Here is a 23,032-nt window from a genome sequence, read left to right as displayed (position 1 = left end):
TGATATACTGTGATAAAATCAATAGTAGTCATGCACAGGGTATTGGGGGCACAAGGGATGAAATCTTGAAAAAGGGGTGCATGTCAGGGAAAGCTTTGGGAAAGTAAGAGATGAGCTGATCTGAAATGACTTGTTGTAGTGACTCTTGTTGACGGGGAGGGAAGTGTAGGCAATGAATGGAGGGAATCCCAGGTAGAGGAGAAGAACAGCCCCACTTCTATTTAAGAAATTGAAATAACAGTTAAGAACTTCCACACCTGAAACTCCAGGCACCAAAATTTTCATGGTTAAATTGTACCAAACATTTAAGAATAAATAAAACCAATTATACACAAACTCTTCCAGAAAATTTATGACAAGGAAATGCTTCCCACTTTATCTAGGAGCCTGCCTTACCTTAATCCAAAATCTAGATGTTACAAGAAAAAATAACTATACAGCATTAAATATCCCACATAAACCCCAAACCTTGAGAAAATTCCAGCAAATGAAATTTTTTTGCACTATTTCACATATTTATTTGTGGTGAGAACACTTACAATCTGCTCTTATCAATTTTCAAGAATATGATACATTGTTATTAAGTATATTCACCATGTTGTACAATAGATCTCTGGAACTTATTCCTCCTGTCTAATTGAAATTTTGTACCCTTTAACCAACATCTCCCAACTCCCTGCCCAGTTCCTAATAATCACTATTCTGGTAACTCTGAGTTCAACTTTTTTAGATTCTACATATAAGGGAGAATTTTCTGTGTCTGGCTTATCTCATTTAACATAATGCCTTTCAGGAAATTTAACAGTATATAGAAAGAATAATACTTACTGAATAAATGGGGTTTATTAGGAAAATGCAGGGCAAATATTTGAAAATAAATTGATGTTGGGAAAACTGGCTAGCCATATGCAGAAAGCTGAAACTGGATCCCTTCCTTACACCTTATACAAAAATTAACTCTAGATGGATTAAAGATTTGAACATGAGACTTAACACCAAAAAAAAAACCCAGAAGAAAACCTAGGCAATACCATTCAGTACATAGACATGGGCAAGGACTTCATAACTAAAACACCAAAGCAATGGCAACAAAAGCCAAAATAGACAAATGGGATCTAATTAAACTTAAGAGCTTCTACACAGCAAAAGAAACAATCATTAGAGTGAACCAGCAACCAACAGAATGGAAAAAAATTTTGCAATCTACCCATCTGACAAAGGGCTAATATCCAGGAACTACAAGGAACTAAAACAAATTTACAAGAAAAAAACAATCCCATCAAAAAAGTGGGAAAAGGATATGAACAGACACTTTTCAAAAGAAGACATTTATGCAGCCAGCAAACATATGAAAAAATGCTCATCATCACTGGTTCATTAGAGAAATGCAAATCAAAACCACATTGATATGCCATCTCATGCCAGTCGGAATGTTGATCATTAAAAAATCTGGAGACAACAGATGCTGGAGAGGATGTGGAGAAATAGGAATGATTTTTTACCGTTGGTGGGAGTGTAAATTAGTTCAACCATTGTGGAAGACAGTGTGGCGATTCCTTGAGGATCTAGAAATGGAAATACCATTTCACCCAGCAATCCCATTACTGGGTATATATCCAAAGGAGTATAAATCATTCCACTGTAAAGACACATGCACATGTATGTTTATTACAGCACTGTTCACAACAGCAAAGACTTGGAACTAACCCAAATGCCCATCAATGATAGAGTGGATAAAGAAAATGTGGCATATATACACCATGGAATACTATGTAGCCATAAAAAAGGATGAGTTCATATCCTTTGCAAGGACATGGATGAAGCTGGAAACCATCATTCTCAGAAAACTGACACAAGAAGAGAAAACCAAATACCACATGTTCTTGCTCATAAGTGGGTGTTGAACAATGAAAACACATGGACACAGGAAGGGGAACATCACACACCAGGGCCTGGGGGGTGGGGCACTAGGGGAGGAAAAGCAGGGAAGGTGAGGGGATTGGGGAGGGATAGCATTAGGAGAAATACCTAATGTAGATGACGGAGCGATGGATGCAGCAAACCACCACCATGGCACATATACCTAAGTAACAAACCTGCAGGATCTGCACATATACCCCAGAACTTAAAGTATACTAAATAAATTTTTTTAAAAAAGAAAATAAATTGATATAATTCACCTATAAAAAACAGAAGAATATCTCAATAGGTACAGAAAATATAATTGACAAAATTCAATATTGATTCATGATAGAACAGTATTCAGTAATCTAGGAAGAGATTACTTAACATGATAAAGGTATCCATTTAAAAAACAAATAACCAAGATACTATACCTAGCATCACACTGAATGGGAGTGATTCAATGCAGAAACAACTGGTGCTGAAACAATTTAATATTCGCATGTGCTATAGTTTGAATGTATCCCCATCAAAATTCAGGTGTCAAAACTTAAAGGCCAATGTAATGATATTAAAAGGTGGGTCTTCTAAGAAATGATTAGGTAACAAGGGTTCCTCCCCTTATGCATGGGATTAAGGCCCTTATAAAAGGAACTTCACTCAACATTTGACCCCCTTGCCCTCTGCCTTCCACCATATGAGGACAGTGTTCTGCCTCTCCTGAGTATGCAGCAACAAGGCACCATCTTGGAATCAGAGGACAGCCCCCACAGACAACTAAATCTGCAGAAGCCTTGATCTTGGACTTCACAGCCTCTAAAACTGTTCAGAAATAAATTTCTATTCTTCACACATTATCCTGTCTTGGGTGTTCCATCACAGCAGCACTAGTGAACTAAGACAATATGCAGAGAGAGAAAAAGAGGGGAAGGAAGGAGGGAGGGGAAAAGAAACAAAAGAAAGAAAGGTCTTTAAGCTATGTCTCACATACAGGTATTTACTCAAAATAGATCAATACCTAAAAGTGAAATCTAAATTAAATTATTGTGCCTTTTGAAAAAATAAGCCACAGAATGAGAGAAAATGCTTGCAAATCATTTATCTGGTAAATTATGACAAAGATATATAAGGATGTCTCAAAACTCAATACTAAGAAAACAGCAACATAATACAAAAAGCACAAAATTTCTTTTTTTGGGTTACTTTTTAAAAATTTTACTTTAAGTTCTGGGATACATGTGCAGAACATGCAGGTTTGTTATATTGGTATACATGAGTTGACACGTCACCAAAGAAGATATTCATATAACAAATTACATGAAAAGGCACTTGAATTCATTAGTTATGAAGCAAATGAAAAACCTAATGACATACTACTACGTGTCTATTATAATAACTGACAATATTGATCATATAGAGAAAGTGAAACTCTCATACATTCCCAGTGGAAACGCAAAATAGTATTATCACTTTAGAAAAACAGTTCAGCAGCTTCTTAAAAAGTTAAGTAGTTACTTAAAATACAATCTAGCATTGTCATTTCAAGAATGAAAGTTTTATTTACGTAAAACCTGCTGGTTCATGAGGTTTAAGGAAAGAAGCCATCTCCACAATACAAAAGTGCAAGGTGCAACAGCAAATTATCCAGAAGATCTAGCTAAGATCATTGACAAAGGTGCCTATACCTTTAGTATATTTCGCTCATAGCTAAAGAAACTGCTGACAAAATAAAATTAGCATATTATTTTAAAAACATGATTAAATAAGTAGACATATATAGAAAACTACACCCATCCAGATTCTCAATGTAGATGAAACAGCCTTCTATTGGAAGAAGATGCTATGTAGCACTATTGTAGCTACAGACAAGAAGCCAATGCCTGGCTTCAAAGCTTCAAAGGACAAGCTGATTCTCTTGTTTGGGGCTAATGCATCTGGTGACTTTAAGTTGAAACCAATACTACAAACTATTCCAAAATCCTGGAGCCCTAAAGAATTATGCTAAATCGCTGGGTGTAGTGGCTCACACACAGCACTTTGGGAGGCCAAGGCAGGTGGATCACAAGGTCAGGAGATAGAGACCATCCTGGCCAACATGGTGAAACCACATTTCTACTAAAAAAAATACAAAAATTAGCTGGGCGTGATAACAGGCATCTGTAATCCCACATACTCAGGAAGCTGGGGCAGGAGACTCGCCTGAACCCAGGAGGTGGAGGTTGCAGTGAGCTGAGATCATGCCATTGCACTCCAGTCTGGTGGCAGAGGAAGACTCCATCTCAAAAATATATATAAAAAAAAAATAATTATGCTAAATCTTACTCTGCCTGTGCTCTATAAATGGAAAAACAACAACACTTGAATAATAGCACAATTGTTTACAGCATGGTTTACTGAATATTTTAAGTTCACTGTTAAGATCTACTGCTCAGAAAGAAAAGCATCCTTTTAAAGATTACTGTTCTGCATTTGTTCTTTCCCACATTGCTATAAAAACTACTTGACCCTGGGCAATTTATGAAAAGAGGTTTAAGTGACTCACAGTTCTTCAGGCTTAACAGGAAGCATGGCTCAGAAGCCTCAGGAAACTTAACAACCATGGCAGAATGTGACAGAGAAGCAAAGATGTCTTACCATGATGGAGGTGGGGGAAGGGGAGGAGGGAGGGAGGGAGGGTGCGAGCACTCAAGGGGAAGTGCCACACACTTTGGAACAACCAGATCTTGTGAGAACTCACTATCACAAGAACAGCAAGGTGGAAGTCCCCTTCCATGATTCAATTACTTTCCACCAGGCCCTTCCCCAGACACATAAGGATTAAAATTAGAGATGAGATTTGGGTGGGGACACACAGCCAAACCATGTCATGCTCACTGACAATGCACTTGGCCACCCAAGAGCTCTGATATAGATGTACAAGAAGACGAATGTTGTTTTCATGCCTGCTAATATTCGTTCTGCAGCCTATAGATCAAGGAGTAATTTCTATTTTTAAGTTGTCTAATTTAACAAATGTATTTTGTAAGGCTATAGTTGTCATACATAATGATTACTCTGATGGATCTGGATAAACAAAACAGAAAATCTTCTGGAAAGGATTAATCATTCTAGATGTCATTAGGGACACTTGTGATTCATGGGACGAGGTAAAAATATTAACATGAATGGGAGTTTAGAATAAGTTGATTCCAATCCCCATGGAAAACTAACTTTGAGGGGTTCAAGATTTCAGTGAATGGAGTAGCTGCAGCTGTGGTGGAAACAGCAAGAAACTATAATTAAAATTGGAGCCTGAACATGTGACTGAATTACAGCAATCTCATGATAAAACTTGAATGGATGGGGAATTTCTTCTTATGGATGAGCAAAAAAAGTGTTTTCTTGAGATCAAATCTATTCCTGGTGAAGATGCTATGAACAGTGTTGAAATGACAACAAAAGATTTAGAATATTGCATAAATTTAGTTGTTAAAGCAGCAGCAGGATTTGAGACAATTTCCTCCAATTTTGAAAGAAGCTCTGCTGTGAGTATAATGGTATCAAACAGCATCACGTGCTACAGAGGAATTCTCTGTGAAAGGAAGAGTCCTTTGATCCAGTAAACTTCAGTGTTGCCTTATTTTAAGTAACTGTCACAGCCACCCGACCTTAAGCAGCCCCCACCCTCGCCAGCAGCCATCAACACTGAGGCAAGTCCCTCTACCAGCAAAAAGAATATGACTCACTGAAGATCAGATGATCATTAGCATTTTTCAGTAATAATTTTAACACTAAAATATGTACATTATTTTTTAAGACACAATGCTATTTTACACTGAACAGACTACAGTATAACGTAAACATATAACTTTTATATGCATTGGGAAATCAAAAACGTGTGTGGGGCTCACTTTATTGTGACATTCACTTTATTGTGGTAGTCTGGAACAGAACCCGCAATATCTCCGAGGTATGCCTGTATTTTATTTAGGTCAAAATATGAAAGCAGTAGTTGAATATACAAATCTGTAATTCATGGGACTCCTCAGTGCTGGAGATCTAATTTGGGATCATCCATCTATAGATATATTTAAAAGCTGAGGCCTGAATGAAGATACCTAAGGAACACGAGAGAGGGCATAAAGCACGACCCGCAGCATTCCAGTGTTTAGAGGGCAAGAGATAGAGTAGTGGACTAGAGGCCAAGTAATAAACTAAGAGAAAGGTGAAGAATGAAGAATGCAAGTGGATTTTGCCATGTAGGAGTTTTTAGGAACCTTGATAAGAGAGATTTAGTGCAGTGTTAGGACAAGACAGGCCTGAAGAAGAGTTTAGTCTTAAAAAGGAATAGAAAAATGACGTGGTTGTTGGAGGAGACCATAGAGACAAAGAAGGTTCATTTATTCATTTTTATGTTCAAGACGGGAGATAATTGTCCCATGCTGTATGATGAAAATGGTCCAGCAGAGATGGAAACATTAATGACTCCTAATTTTTCCATCTTGTTTGGTTTGGTCTTTCAGAGTTTGATACTTAATGAATTTTTTTTAACTCTTATTTTAGTTTCAAGGGTACATGTCCAGGTCGGTTCTATAGATAAATTGCATGTTGCAGGAGTTTGGTGTACATATTATTTTGCCACCCAGGTAAAAACATAGTACCCAATAATGTAGTTTTTTGATCTTCACCCTTCACCCACCCTCCTCAAGTAGGCACCACTGTCTATTGTTCTCTTCTTTGTATCCTTGTGTACTCAGTGTTTAGCTCCCAATTATAAGTAATAACATTAGGTGTTTGATTTTCTGTTTCTACGTTAGTTTATTTATGATAATGGACTTCAGCTCCATCCATGCTGCTGCAAAGGACATGCTCTCATTATTTTTGACGGCTGCATAGTATTTCATGGTGTATATGTACCACATTTTCTTATTCAGTCTACTGTTGATGGGAATTTAGGTTGATTCCATGTCTTTGCTATTGTGAATTGTGCTATGATGAACATACATGTGCAAATGTCTTTATGGTAGAATGATTTATATTCCTTTGGGTGTATACCCAATAATGAGACTGCTGGGTCAAGTGGCAGTTGAGTTCTTTGAGAAATATCCAGACTGCTTTTCACAGTGGCTGAACTTACATTCCAACCAGCAGTGTAAAAGCGTCCCTTTCCTCTGCAGATTTGCCAGCATCTGTTATTTTTTGACTTTTTAATAATGGCCTGAATGACATATTTGAATTCATTAGTTTGACAAGAGTTTTAAAATATCAAACACAGTTTCACATGGTGTTCATTTTGTTTATATTTGCTTATCTCAATAAATTGTTAACATAGAAATGAAAGCTTCAATGTACAATGAGCCATATCTGTGCATTTATTCGAAGCCTTTAGGGGTCAAATTTGCTTATTACACTGTGTAACAACTGCTTCTATTTTTTGAATTTTTAAAATTTATCTTAATGTCCACTTTAGGTTCTAAATTACTGAGATTGGCCATCTATAAACCTTGCATTCACCAGACAATGGCCTCAGTATATCCTGTGCTTGGTCACAAATTGACATTGTCTATAATTATTACATAAAGAAGATTTGCATTTTATTAAGCAAAAACAGAGAGTATTCGTTTTAGAAATATATGATGTAGTTAACAAAATCCAGAAAAAGAATTAATAATATAGAAAAAAAATCACCCACAGTTATTGAAAACATCCCGCATGATGGGTGCTGTGCTGCAATCTACGTTTACACTCTCATTTACTCCCCTCAGCAATTCTCTCTGGTGGTGGCCACTATGATTCTATTTTACAGATCAGGAAGTTGATTCATTACAGAGGGCAAGTGACTTGCTAAACGGTACACATCTGGGAAGTGGCGTGGCTGGAATTTGAGGTCATGCTTTCAACAGTTAGTACATGACCACTCAAGCAGGCTAGCATATAGATGGAAGCAAGAGAATGCTTCCTTTTCATACCTATGTCTTTATGTGTGAAAAGTGATGTTATATTGAACATATTAGGAATCAAGGTGAGTAATTTCTATTTCACTATGAAAATGAATTAACAAATTATTTTAATGTAGCAAAATTCCTCTACTGAAAGAATTAGACAAAACTCTACCATATATTCACTGTGCATCTGGAAGGAGGAGGCCAGAAACGGAAAACTCTAAAAGCAATTTTATGAGGCAGACAGAATTCCTTTGGGACTTCATATTAAGCTATTTTCAGTAGGGAGTACAAATATTTTTTTTGAAAATGTTAAGAAACGCCTTTAAAACATTTCCTAATAGGGTCATTGCGGCTTGTAAAGACCAGAAACCAATTTGCCCCATGCCTGACATATTGTCCAGTATTTTCTATTAATTTTGTTCTAACAATAGCCTACCTTGATCAATAAATATAAATGTTGTAAAAAATAAATCTGATAAAGTTTATGTTTTTTTCATTTGATGCAAAATTACTTTTCACACTTTTTGGTAATTCGTTAGGATGGCAATTTCATCTTAAGATTAGCTTTCCCTTTCCTTTTGTGTGATCCGAATTGAAAACTGGCTATTGCCATATGTACTTCTTCACATTTTCTGCAGCATGTAATTAAGACCTAAACTTATATATTTGTTGCCCTTTTTTACCTAATGAAAATAATTCCAAGGTTTGTAGAGAGAAATAAGAAACAATTCTTATTTCTTAAAATTTATTTTAAAAACTTCTTTTTTTTTTTTTTTTTTTTTTTGAGACAGAGTCTTACTCTGTCACCCAGGCTGGAGTTCAGTGGTGCAATCTTATCTCACTGCAACCTCCACCTCCCGGATTCAAGTGATTCTCCTGCCTCAGGCGTCTGAAGAGCTGGGATTACAGGAGCCCACCACTGCATCTGGCTAATTTTTGTATTTTTAGTAGAGACAGGGTATCACCATGTTGGCCAGGCTCGAGCTCCTGACCTCAGGTGATCCACATCCACCCACCTCGGCCTCTCAAAGTGCTGGGATTACAGGTATGAGCCACCACACCTGGACCCACTGAAACCACTTCTGAGGACTCTCCTATACTCTGGGGTACTTAACTATGAAGTCTAAAGTTGTAGGAAGTATAAACCACCTATACAAAGCTAGACACGCCAACTCTAAAGTAAAGGGTAAAATTCTCCACCTTCTATTTTCTCTGGCTGTTCTTCCCTCTGGAGTGTCCTCCTTATACCTATAGGGATGTCTAGTGTCTGGTATCATAATTTGTTAATTTGAATAGGCTCTGATATCAATCATTTTCACCTTAGTGAAAATTAAAACTCTATGTATTCTCTTCTAAAGGAATTTTCTTTTAGGCCTTGTTTATAATGTGACATGGGGAACATTTCCTCTCCCACCTTCTACCTCCTTTAAATATATTTTGAACATCAGGGATTAAGTGGAAAATATATTAGTGAAGATAAAGGAGTAGCCTTCAGAAGCTTAGTTATGCCATCTTAGATAACACAAATTTGTGCATAGCTATGCATAGCTAGTCCCGAAGAAAACCACAATAAATTGCATGAAATAATCAATGAATCTGAGGTGTTTGAATAATAGAATCTTAGAACTGGTTGGTAGGAATTTGTTTTATTCTTCCCTCTCACCCAATGTAATAATCTTCTCTGTAAGAGCAGTAACAGATGGTCAAGAACTTGTACCACTATTTTGGTTCCTCTTATTAAAATGGCTAGATTTCAGAACTTCTTGGCAAGCTGCTATTCAAATGCAGAAATGCATCTGCTTAGAAACTCAAAAATAAACATGTTTTCCAGAGGAATCAAGTATGTTCTATAAAATCCTGGCCTGTTCATAGGATATGGTAAGCATGAATTTCATTACAAGTTAATTCTACCATAATGGCAGTGAGGTTCTTTGATCCAAATTATGAAGTGTTGAGTGTTATTGGTGATGGTTGGAACTAAGGGGAGGGAGCTGAGAACTGACAGATGTATGCTTAAATCCTGGATGTATCCCGCCATTGAATTTCAGAAAGTTAAGAAATAATGTTTTTAAGATAATTTCATCTCATAATTTTAAATTACTGTGTTCATTCTATGTAGATCAATCAGAGTGGTGGGAGAAATTATAGGGAAAGGACACAAACCTTCTTAAAGGGCAGAAGGTTTTGCAAAGCTTTGGGGGAGAATGAACTGAAGGCAGCTGTTATCTTACCCTGAGGCAAAGGGCAAGGAGTAGGTACAAGGGAATGTAGGGGAATTTGTCTAAATAGGCTTGTTTACTTATGTTGCTGGGAAACTGACTTTGATCATCCACACCAGACTGCTCTCTGTAAGGGGGAACAGTAGTGTTAATTACCCACAGAGGGGGTCAGCTCCAGGCTTTCTCCATGAAATCTGTTATTATAGTCAGATACCAAATCCAGTAGAGTAAATCGGGACCATATACAACCTGAAATAGGCAGAGGCAGTGAGGTTGGGCAGCCTCTGTTTGAGTTCCACACACAATGGCACTCAGCTAGGGATTCCAGACACTCAAACTTAGCAAGAAATAGGACAAGCAGCATGATACATGACTTAACATTAGTCTGTGTACATTTCTATATGGAGCAATACATTTGCAATGCTTCATAACATGTGATGATGATACAGACTTTTATTTTTACATACAGTCATTAACTTTCAAATGTACTCAGCAGATGATATGACTGCACATATTGGGATTTGGTATATAACCTTTCAGTCTTTTTGACAGAGAGTGATAACATTGGTAATCTCCAGAACTGCTTAATGTTTCTTTGCTCTCTCTCCTTTTGGAAGTTCTCTGTGACTCATTTAATGGAGAAGATATTCCATTAATATTCAAATGATAGATGAACAAGCATTTAAAATAATGTCTATTTTAATCTGAAATAAAACAGAAAGCATTTTCTGTCTAGCATTATATAAATGCTGCATTTATGAGCTATGTGGGTATTTATTATAGGCAGAGATCACTTTCAAAAATGAGGCAATTACACTATGCCACATTATAGATTGATTTGAACAACATAAATTTCATATTTAAGACTTAATTTGATTATGATGCATATTACCATTTTAGAGAGGTTTCCTTGTGATCCTGATAACTCAAAATAACATGTTTTTTCACTCATTACCTATCATTCCAACAGCCTCTTTTCAACAAACCACCAAAAAAAAAAGCTTCACAAAGGTTTTGGAAGTCAAATGGTTCTTACAAAATTTTTGGATAATTCAAGTGCAAACTAATCAGAAACACGTGGAACTGAATTCCCTTTGAGATTTACAAGCAGGGTAAAAGGACTTGGCAAACTGTAATGGTTTAACGACAAAATATCAAGAATTCTCAGCCTCACAAGTCTCTGAATTTTCTCCCAATTCATTTATATTTAAAAGGGAAGCATATGCTAGAGGCTAGAATTGGGGAAACTGCCTGGTTGTTTGATCTAGTGTTCTGCATCAGCACCTCATCCACCACCCAACACCTTAAATTTATCTTCTCAACCAGCATGATTTTTAACGAAAAGGGGAGTCAGAAGTGAGATGTATGGTCATCCTATTAATACTGCACATCTGTTCTGAGAATGTGATTAGCTCTGAAACTCTTGTAGAAAAATAATTTATTTCACTCCCTCTTAAAATCTGAAGTAAACATTAGTAGGCTTCTCTTTTTATAATACAATTTTCTTTCTGAAACATTCTCATCTGTGTACTCATTATTTTCTAAAGTACGTATTTACTTCACATCGGGCATACAATAGTTGACAAAACAGGCATCTTTCTTCCCCGTATGGAGCTTACAGTATAGTGAATATCTCATGAGACAGGTATCTACTGAAGGTGTTTTGGGAGGCAGAGCTTTGGAGGGAATAATTTGCCAACACTGTACAACATAAAGGCACCATCAGGGCCCAAGGAAGGAAAATATTTGCAGATGTCTTGGTAAGAACTGATGATGAAATAAACCAGAAAAATAGAAGAGGAAATGAAAAATTGGAATAACACAAGAGATGGTTTAGATATAAAAATCAGCAGGATTTGGTAGCTGTTTGACTTTGGGAATCAAAGATGAATTTCACTAGAAAAATAGTTGTGCTGACACAAAGATAATACAAGAAGCTTGAGAAACACAATCAAGTTTAGGCTTGCATACTTGTTTTATGTACTCTAGCAAATTACCACAAACCTAGCAATATAAAACAATATGCCTTTACTCTCTCAGTTTCTGTGGGTCAGCAGTCTGGGTATAGCTTAGCTAAACTCTACTCAGAAGCTCACAAGGCTGTAATCAAGGTTGCATTCTACATTCTCATCTGGAAGCTACATTCTCATCTGGAGGCTTGATGGGGAAAGATCCACTTTTCCAGGTTTTTCTTTTTTTTGTCTTTTTTTTTCCTTTTTGTGGAGAACGGGGTCTCACTATATTGCCCAGGCAGGTCTCGAACTCCTGGGCTCAAGCTATCCTCCCGCCTCTGCCTCCCTAAGAGCTGGGATTACAGGCGGGAGCCACAGTGCCTGGCCCCAAGTTTTTCAATAATTTTTCTATTTGTGATTCTATGACTGAGGGTCTTAGCCTCCTACTGATTGCAGCTAGAGGCAAACTTTAAGTCCTAGAGGTAGGTACTTGCCACCTGGCCCTCTCTATAGGCAGTTCATAACAAGGCCATTTGCTTCTTTGAGGTCAATGGGAGAATCTCGAGTTGCAGTGGGCTAAGAGAGTCTTGTATACTTAAGGCAGTGACATTCCACCATCTTTGCCATACAGTATAAACTCATCAAAAGAGTGAAATCCTGCCTTTACATATTGTATTGGTTAGAAGCAAGTCACAGGCTCTGCCTACATTCAAGAAGAGAGAATTAAACAAGAATGAGGATGCAATGAGGGTCAACTTAGTGTATGTCTGATCTAAGTTTGGATGTGTTATGTTTGAGGTGTTAGAAGAGCCTTTGGTGAACAAGCCACCTGCAGTTATAAATTAGACAATGTACATCTAAAACGTTTTTTCCTTTGTGAACTTTTGATAGCAATTAGAGTTAAACTGCTATTTCCTTATTTCTTTATCCAGTTTGTGCTGATTACATCTACAAAACAAAGATAAGTAAACCTTAATTATGACAACAAAAATGAAATAGTATTTCTCAGGTGGTGATGAAAATAAAGCTTAAAAATATATGCACAATGGCATCTCTCAGATAAGGCTAGAAAGTTTGGAAATGGATATTTATTCCTTAAAGACAAAGATAAAATAATTTAATTTTCTTTTCCAAAAAACTTCATAGCACATAAATTGGCAGCCTCTCAGCCAAATATCTCTTGGAACAAGAAATAATACCTCCTGCTACACATTAACTTCTGAGCCAATTTCAATCTAATATACAGAAGTTAATTCTAGTCAGCTCTCAAGAAAATCTTGACCTTCAAATATCAATTTGAAAAACTGAAGAGAGATGTAAAAGCAGAGCCCTAGAGACAATATTCTAACAATTGGTGCTGCACTACTAGGTTTGTTTTCTTCTTATCTTATCCCTAAATGGCAAAATCAAATGAGCATAGATCAACAATATCTTGGATTTATATGACCAAATCTGTCAACAAATCAGTAACATCATTATGCATAAAGTAAGCCTCACTCTATATTTCACTTCTGGTGGCTTTAGTCCTCAGCCACTCCATTTCCTAAAGACAGAAGCTTGAACAAAAGAGCACTATATTCCACATAGAATGAATAAATCTGATAGCACTGTAAAGAAGGATAACCCATTGACCAAATTTTGACTTAGTTATGTTATATAATCATAGGTTTTAAAAAGCTACTTCATAGCTATGTTTTAGAAATCTAAACTCTCAAAAGGCAAACTATAACTTGAGGAGATATTTGAGATGTATTATACAATAAAAGATTATCTTTTATAACTAGAGAACTTTTAAAATCAGGAAGATGAATACAATGAAGGTAGAAGAATACATGAAAGACATGAAGAAACTCAGTGGCTAATATGCTTATGAAGAAGGCTTTATCTTATTTGGAATTAAAGACAAGTAAGTTAAGCAATGAACTATTTTTAACACATCTAATAAGCAAATCAATATGCCCAGAAGAAAGTGCAGGAAAATGAGTACTTTTAAGTACTGGAGATGGCATACACTTTCACCAGCTTTCTGGAAGACAACTTTAATATACATCAAAAGTTCTAAAATGCAATGATTCCTTGCACCAGCAATTCCACTTCCAGGAATTAATACTAAAGGGGAAAAAAAATGTGATTTAGCTTCAAAGGATTTTTAAAATCACAATTTTCTTAAAATAGGAAAAAATTAGACTGAGAGAATATTCAATGTTAGGGGATTCGTAAAACACGTTACAGTATAATCACAGCCTGCCATCATGACTTTTAGCCTGTTTTTCCACTCTGTGGCCTATTCTTTCCTTTCTAAGAACAACTGCCAGCCTCGCATCTCCCAAAGAGTGTTGATATCATATAACCCTTTGCACCCATCCATTCCCCTGTGTTCTTAGTTCATTAGGTGTGGATATACTAAACCAGCCTAATCAGATATGCTCCCTTGGAAGCTTAGAGTTGGAATAAAGAGGCTCTGGCTAACTTGGCACTTTACTCAAATGGCAGAGCTGTGAATTCATGTGCTGTAGTGGCCATTTACACAGAGAAAGGGAGAAAACAGCCTCCAGAGAAGAATAAAGCAAAACAGCCAAGAAAAGTAGGGAAAAGAGGCATTATGGTATGGGTGCTAAGGCCAAGGTCATGCCTCAAACCACAGGGTCATGCCTATCATTGACTGAAATGCAAGGAACTCATTGTTGGACATCCCACCTTTTATTTCTGAGCCCTTCCTCCCCACTTTTTTTTTTATTTGCTTTTATTTAGATGTTGCATATATTTGCCATTTCAGACTTCCCAAGAATGACTTTCTAAAAGCACCCCAATTTTTCTTTGGCAGTTCGTCAACCTCCAAAACCCACCACCATTTGTTTTGTTGGTGGCAGGGGAATCCAGATGCCTGCAACCCAAATCCAGATGCCTGAAACCCATATGAAAGCTGAAGCTGACAGATGCCATGACTCATCATCCCTGCTGAAGGCAGAAGATAGGCCCACCCCTAAGCTCAGCCACTGATGCTCTCTGACAGGCCTTTGAATCTTAAATAGCAGCATCCTATCCATACCGCTGCACTTTCCACATCTGGATATTCGGGATCACCCTAGGCTCCTGCCCATTCCCACACTTATCCCTCAGCCTTCCCTTGCTTTTCCAACACTTATAGCCTTCTAATACACTACATTTGATTAAGTTAGCTGGAGTCCATTTCGGTGATGGGAATATTTTTAAATATATTGATGTGTACTTTTCTTTCTCATGTTTCCTTGTATGTGATGCCCTCTTCCTTGTATGTGATGCTAGTGGAGGCTTGGCCATTACGTTAAGGAGGCTAAGCATTAAAACAGCAATGTAAGATAAAAAGGCTTCCTTGTTCAGCTTTTGATTTCCAAAATTAGACTTGTTGGAATCTCCAGTAAGATTCTTGTAAATGAAACTTTGTTAAAGAGGTAAGTTTTTCCTAAGTTTCTTAAACTCCAATTTTCATATAAAGATCTAGGCCCAGTGTACTTTTGTCCTAGATTTTTACTAGAAAATACTGTGTAGAGATGACAAATGATATGACACAAGGGATATGTCCAGTAATAAGGAGGAAGAAGACATTCTTTTGCCATCAAAGGAAAGCACAGGTCTCAGAGAGGATGCAGTTAAACTGATGAGATGCCTGGTTCCCTTTGCTGAACTACAACAGCCACATTGCTATCCCTGTGCTGTGGCCAAAGAGACAGAACAAGACAATTCAAAATGCCCATAGAAAGCTGAAATAGATTAAATGAGAGGTTGCTGCTCTGCTTCTCTGTCAACAGGCCAAAGAGCTGCACAGTAGGGATTACAAAGGAAGCATCTGATGATGTACCCAAGAGGGTGCCCCAGTTCTCCCATAGACTACACCAGGCATACCAGAGACCCAGCAATGCCTGTGTGACTTAGTGGGGAAATGTGGAGAGGCCACAAAAACCTAGAGGGGACTCTCATTGGGAAATGGAAGCTTCATAGCCTGGTGACCTTACTCCTTGAGGCAACTGGCAAGAAGTGATACATTAGAAGTTAAATCCAGTGAAATATTCTACAAGGTTAGCTATAACCAGCCACATCTCAGAGGACACCAGCAGAGGGTCCTTGGAGACCAACCCCTCTGTAGCGAGGAACATCAAGAATGTGGCAGAGAGTGCCCTCAAATCCTGCCACATGAGGATGGGTGCAACCTCCTCCTGCATATTGGAAAGAAGAATCAGAAAGGGAACAGCCTATGTTAGCAGAAGGCACAGTCAAAACAGGCTCTAAATTGCTGAAAGTTAGTCACTCATAAGAGACTGAGTAAACTTGGAAAGGTTGTTTACCCTGCCTTCACCTGGAATTGAAACTGTCTGCCATAGGGACATGGATGAACCTGGAAACCACTATTCTCTGCCGGGCGCGGTGGCTCACGCCTGTAATCCCAGCACTTTGGGAGGCCAAGGCGGGTGGATCACGAGGTCAAGAGATCGAGACCATCCTGGTCAACATGGTGAAACCCCGTCTCTACTAAAAATACAAAAAATTAGCTGGGCATGGTGGCACGTGCCTGTAATCCCAGCTACTCAGGAGGCTGAGGCAGGAGAATTGCCTGAACCCAGGAGGCGGAGGTTGCGGTGAGCCGAGATCGCGCCATTGCACTCCAGCCTGGGTAACAAGAGTGAAACTCCGTCTCAAAAAAAAATAATAAAATAAAAAAGAAACCACTATTCTCAGCAAATTGACACAAGAACGGAAAATCAAACACCGCATGTTCTCCCTCATAGACAGGTGTTGAACAATGAGAACACATGGACACAGGTAGGGGAGCATCACACACTGGGGTCTGTGTGGGGGAACTAGGGGAGGGACAGCAGGGGGTGGGGAGTTGGGAAGGGATAACACGGGGAGAAATGTCAGATATAGGTGATGGGGAGGAAGGCAGCAAACCACATTGCCATGTATGTACCTATGCAACAATCTTGTATGCTCTTCATGTGTACACCAAAACCTAAAACGCAATAAAATATATATACATAAAAGAAATTGTCTGCCAAATAAAATAAAGGAAGTTCTAGAATATGTTGCACATGCAGACTATAAAGAGTATCCTCTTTTTTTTTGAGCTGGAGTTTCATTCTTGTCATCCAGGCTGGAGTGTGTTGGTACAATCTCAGCTCACTGCAACATCTGCCTTCTGGGTTAAAGTGATTATCCTGCCTCAGCCTCCCGAGTAGCTGGGATTTCAGGTTCATGCCACCACGCCCGGCTAATTTTTGTATTTTAGGTAGAGACAGGGTTTTACCATGTTGGCCAGGCTGGTCTCAAACTCCTGTCCTCAAGTGATCCACCCACCTCAGCATGAGCCACCACATCCAGCCAGAATATACTTAATTCTTGATATAAACGTAATTGAGTCTACTAAGTAAAATAATAGACAAGATGGGGAGGGAGGTTACAGATAGATATTAAAAAGCCAATATCAACAAAAAGACTACAGATATAGTTGGGTCCTTTCCTCTTTCCAAGGTTCCTACTTCTGTTTCTGCATCCGAAATTTTGTCTCCCCTATCTGCTCTTAGATCTTATTTCCTGTTACTTACTCTGATATGTAAGCAGAGGAAAATGAAATGAGTCTAGAGTCCATGTTTAAAAAGAGAACAAAAGAAATATGATGGGTGCTAGTATATCTCATGTCCTTAACTATCTCAAGCCATATGCTTAAAGAGGAGAAAATCTTGACGAAAGTAACAAAATGTTTGTAAAGCTCATTGTCAAGTATATCTGTTTTTTAAAAAAATTATGATGAATATATAATAGTTCATCTTTTGGGGATGCATATGACATGCTGATACAAGCATACAACATGTAATGATTAAATCAAGGTAGTTGGGGTATTCCTCACCTTAAGCATTTATTCTTTGTGTTAGAACACCACCACATATACAGCATCCCCCTAGGACTCTTCCATGTCAACCCTGTGGGAACCCAGGCAACTGAGAATCAATGTAAACATGAAGTTCCTGCTGCCTGCTGTGTCATGATAATGTCCCTTGTCTCTCATTCAGGAGCCTCATGTCTTCTTGCCAGCCTCTGTGGAACTGTGGTAGGCTATTAAGTTAACTTGCAAGCAGGGTAAAGTCTCAGATACTTTGCAGTTTCTTATAACCAGCTCTTTCTAGGTGAAAGACACATGGATATCACTGTGAAAATTCATGCTCTGTATAGCTCAAAATTTTGCCCAAGGGGAGGTTCCAGCATCATCTGATTAGTACATATTGCTGAGAAAATACTAAAGGAAGAAAATATTAATAACAATATATTTCATTAACCCTCTTAGATCTTAAAAAAATGAATGAAAAGTTCTATATTATTGACTATTAAACACTTAGAATCTCTGTTGTTAAACTTACAGGTAAACTGCGTTGCCTAGAATATTGGCCATATTTTAGCAATACTAATTAAATTGTGTGAGATAAATCTGAAGACAGCAGAAGCTTGATATAGTACAATAGGCCTAGCTCTTTAAAAAGGATATGTTTCACGGAATTTTATTTATCAACCAACATATAGACTACTTCGACAAGGCTTCAATGTGATTTCATGTGTTTATTCTCCTGAGTCAGATGTGAACAATGTAATCCTAAAAGACTTTGGGGAATGGTGACATATGCTATTTAATTCACACTCATCAGTCTAAGAGAAGATAAGAAAACGTCATACTTATATGTGACAAAGATAAAACTATATTCTAACTAGAATTATAACAATAAAACACCAGAAACATGACTTCACATTTTTTCATGGTGTTTAAAAATAAATGTAACAAAACTTCGGCAGTTAATGTCATTTTGATTTCCTTTAATTTTCAAACCTCTATTGCTGAAATAGTAATTTCATTCTTTCAAACCTTCATAAGAAAATAATAGAACTGTGCTTTATGTAAGTATAAAACATAGTCAACATTTTCTGCAATGAACAGGTAAACAAGATTAATAAGATTTCTCTTAATTATTTATAAGAGCATAAGAAAAATGGATAGCATAATAGGGTTACATTAGCTCATATAACAAATAAACCCCAACATTCCAATGGTTTAATACAATGGAATTTTATTTTTTGTTCATGCAATAGTCCGGCACAGGTGTTCATGGTCTGCTGCTGGGGCCAGGATGCATCCGTCTCGTGCAGTCATATAGAGACCCAAGTTAACAGCTGTGATGTGTTCTCTAAAACATGGCTTGAGAGGTTGCCATGGACAGCAACATCCAACTGATGGAAGAGGCACGAGAAAGGATGCAAAACCACACCAGCTGCTTAATTACCTTGGTCCAGAAGGGACAGATGCTACCACCTCTCCCATTCTATTAGTGGAAACTAGTCACATGGCCTCTCCTAACTGCTAGCAAGTATAGAAAAGTTGGTTTTCGCTGGGCAGCCACAAGACAAAGCTACTAAGAAAGGGATGGCATTAATTTTATGTTGTTAGCCATCTCTGCTATAAGCGTTAAGTCAAATAGTAGAATTTTTGTTTTTCTTAAAAAACTCTTCGAGAAATACATTGGGGGAAAAAGTTAACTGGAATAATGATATCAGTTAGGTATAGGCTTGATTGTTTCTAACGCTTATTTCAAAATTACCATGATATAGCAATTTAAAGAAGAAGAAATAGGCTTAAAGACTGGGACATTCAGATTGCTATATTCAATACAGAAAAGATATTCGGTGATTTTTCTCTCCCTTTTTCTTAAATGTACATTCTTCTGGGCTTTAATAAAGTCACATTCTGATTTTTAAAAGCAGTACTATTAATCTCACTATAGAGTTTTGAAAATAATTCAATCATGCTGTTATATTACAGCAGTTATTGATTGTCCATTTTTTCCAAAGACACTGAGATCTATGGAAGAAATAAGCTTCATTATTTTTCATTTGTATTTAATAAATGTAGAAGCAACAAAAGTTGCTTCTTTGTTATATGTTTATTATATATCTTATCATGTCAATTAAATGCCAGTTATAGAAGATGATTTCTGATCCAAACACACTGCTTTATGTTATTGGTGTTAAAAAGAGTTAGTTAAAGCTTTAAGTTACATTACTTTTGAATTCGTTTATGGCTAGGTACACATGAAAGAAACACTCTACATTGTCTACAATGGCAATTGCCAAGAAAGAGAGTATATTTTAGTAACATTTTGGCTAAGCACCTCAAATTCAAAGTAATTCCACATTTAAATACTAACACTCAAACTTGAAAGTATGTCTTTAAAAGCTTTTTGCATTGTTTCTCTTGGGTGAGGGTTTTATGACTATGCAGTGGGTGGAAAGGGGAGGAAGGAAGAGGCACTGCCTCACTATAAGCTGATAACAAGATTGCTAAAAATCGTTCTTATCAATGGTCTTTGCACTTAACTTGTTTAAATAAAAGAAAAAAATTTCTGTGAGTCATCGTATTTTGTTCACTCCAGCTTGGCAGGTCACCTTGTTCTAGCAGATAGAAACTGAATCAATATGGGAAGAGCCAGCATTTGGACAAGGTTCACCAAACATTCACACTGATGCCAGATGGGCCAAGGAAAAGGGAATGCCCTGCCACTGAAGTATCTAAACATTTTTATGTTCAATTTCGTCAAGAGTTTGGTATTGTGAAGGCAGAGCTTTGAATTTGTAATAGAAAAAGAAACACAGAATATGCCCAGAAACTCCTGATTAAATTTATGGTCCTCTAATAATATTCTGAAGGAGTCAGACAGCATTCTAGAAAAGAACCCATTGATCCGTGCTTTCCTATCTATAGTTTAAATCAACCCTTCCATATATGTATACATTAAGCAAATTCAAATAGCATTAAAAATAAGTTACATCTTCTCTTCTAACCCTTCCATTAGTCCCACTTTCCCCCATTGTCATGCACACACGCACATAGGAAGAAAAGGTGAATAAATGTCAGAATCAAGTGGGAAGATTAATCATATGCTGTTTTTAAAATTGTTTTATTCTGAGTCAGAATACACTTTTAGGACATAGGCAAGCGCTTGGAATACAGGACTCAGAACATAAGATGCATCGTAGGAAACAGGCAAGCACAGCAATTAAATGGAACTCTACATTTTTAAGGAAAGCTTTTTACTTTTCTTCCTCTTTTTGTTTCTCTTTACTTTTGCAGCTCCCTTCAAAAGCTCTTCCTGTGAGGCACATTTTTAACTACTATATTGTTCAATTTTAACAAGAGTTCAGAGTGAGGAAGGTTATAGCTGAGGCATTCACAAGGATTTCCTGTTTGTAGTGGCTGCTTTTTCCTCCTTGGTAATGTGTTTTTTACATTTTTAAAAAGCTGCCTGTGTGCTTTAATATTACTTAATCTCCATTACCTTAAGAAACCATATGGGGCAGGGAAAGGAACACAGTGCTGGCTCTTTCCCTTTCTCAGTGACTTGAGACAAGTTAACCTCACTTAACTTTTTTGAGCAAATGAAGATAGTAACACCTGCTCTGAATTGTCACAGAATTATTGTGAGCCTCAAATAAAATGTGTTTTGTATTTAAGGAATCAATATGCAATATAGATCTTGAAGTGTTAGTAGTCAATTGTATCTGAGATAAATTCACCAATATCCAAGGCGGAAAAAAGAGAGCTCCATACCCCATGGGAAATGCGGTCCACTGATAATTTGTCCACACAATTAGAATACAAAATAGCACCCTATGCCTCAACTTCTTTACAGTCAAAGAAAGCATGAGGTATAAATAGTCCGGAAGGGATCTAGAGTCCGTTTGCTGTGCATATGATTTGCACGTGCTCCTCTGGAAAGTCGCCAGGCAATGAGTAATTATACAATAATGATGTGGTTAAAAAAAAAATAGATTGATCTACTTTTATTATTGTTTCAAATAATACATACAAATATTTTAAAAATTCAAATGATATTAAAAATCATATTCCCTGTCCTACTCCCTGTCACTTACACCATTTCCCGGTTTCTGCTTTTAGTTCTGGTGGTTTCCGTTTTGCTCTCCACTGTGACTGACATACATTTATACTATTTTTTGATGACTCAAGTTTCGATATTATCTCATCACTGCCAATACAAGATATTCAGTAGACACACTGCACCCCCACCTCCATCTCCTGAGTGTTATTTTATGTTTATATGAACATACAAACATGCTAACACACACACTCAATCTTTTAGCTCTTCTATAGGTTCCTGTATTAATTGGTCAGTAGTATACTAAACCTCTACTTATGGTTTCAAATTTAGACCCTGCATGTTATCTAACACTATCCTGTCAGTGAGATTTTTTTATGTTCAGGGCCAATGCACTACCGCCTCCTTAGAGAACAGTGCCTCCTGGAGTTGAGCAGTGCACAGCTCTACAGATTAATGCAGGGGCCCTAATCATATTTGCAGTTTGTTCCTGTATATGTTTAATCAATCTTTAGAATCTCATCTATAGGTGATTCATTGTTGCTGGGAAACAAACGGCATTTACAAAGTCATAATTTTAGTAATGTTATTAATTCTATAAATGAATAGTACCTTTCTCTCCATACCCTTCGAAAAAGTCTGCATAAATTTCTGAAATTTCACTAGGATAAGTTGGTGGATATTTCTCTTACCCATTCAGTATTTTGTGGGCTTTTTCAAATGGCAGAAATTTTAAACTCTGAGTAATTTTCTTCTATTACATCTTTGATCATTTTTCATCCTCTCTTTTTCCTATTCACTCTAGAACTTCTTTCTCCATTTTTTTGCAATAAAATACACATACATAAATTACTATCTTAATCACTTAAGTATACAATTCAATGGTATTAAATATATTCATGATGTTATGCCATCATAACCACCATCCATCTCCATAACTCTTTTTATCTTGTAAAACTGAAACTCTATACCCATTAAGCAATAATTCCCCATTCCTCCTCCCCCAAATCCCTGGAAACAACCATTCTACTTTGTGTCTTTATGATTTAATACTCTAGTTACTTCATATAAAATGAGTCATGCAGTATTTGTATTATTGTGATTGGCTTATTTTACTTAGCATAATG

The sequence above is a fragment of the Sapajus apella genome, unplaced genomic scaffold, assembly GCF_009761245.1.
Source record: "Sapajus apella isolate SASKATOON/1434 unplaced genomic scaffold, GSC_monkey_1.0 scaffold7, whole genome shotgun sequence".
NCBI lineage: Eukaryota > Metazoa > Chordata > Mammalia > Primates > Cebidae > Sapajus > Sapajus apella.
Note: the sequence above shows the minus strand (reverse complement) of the source record.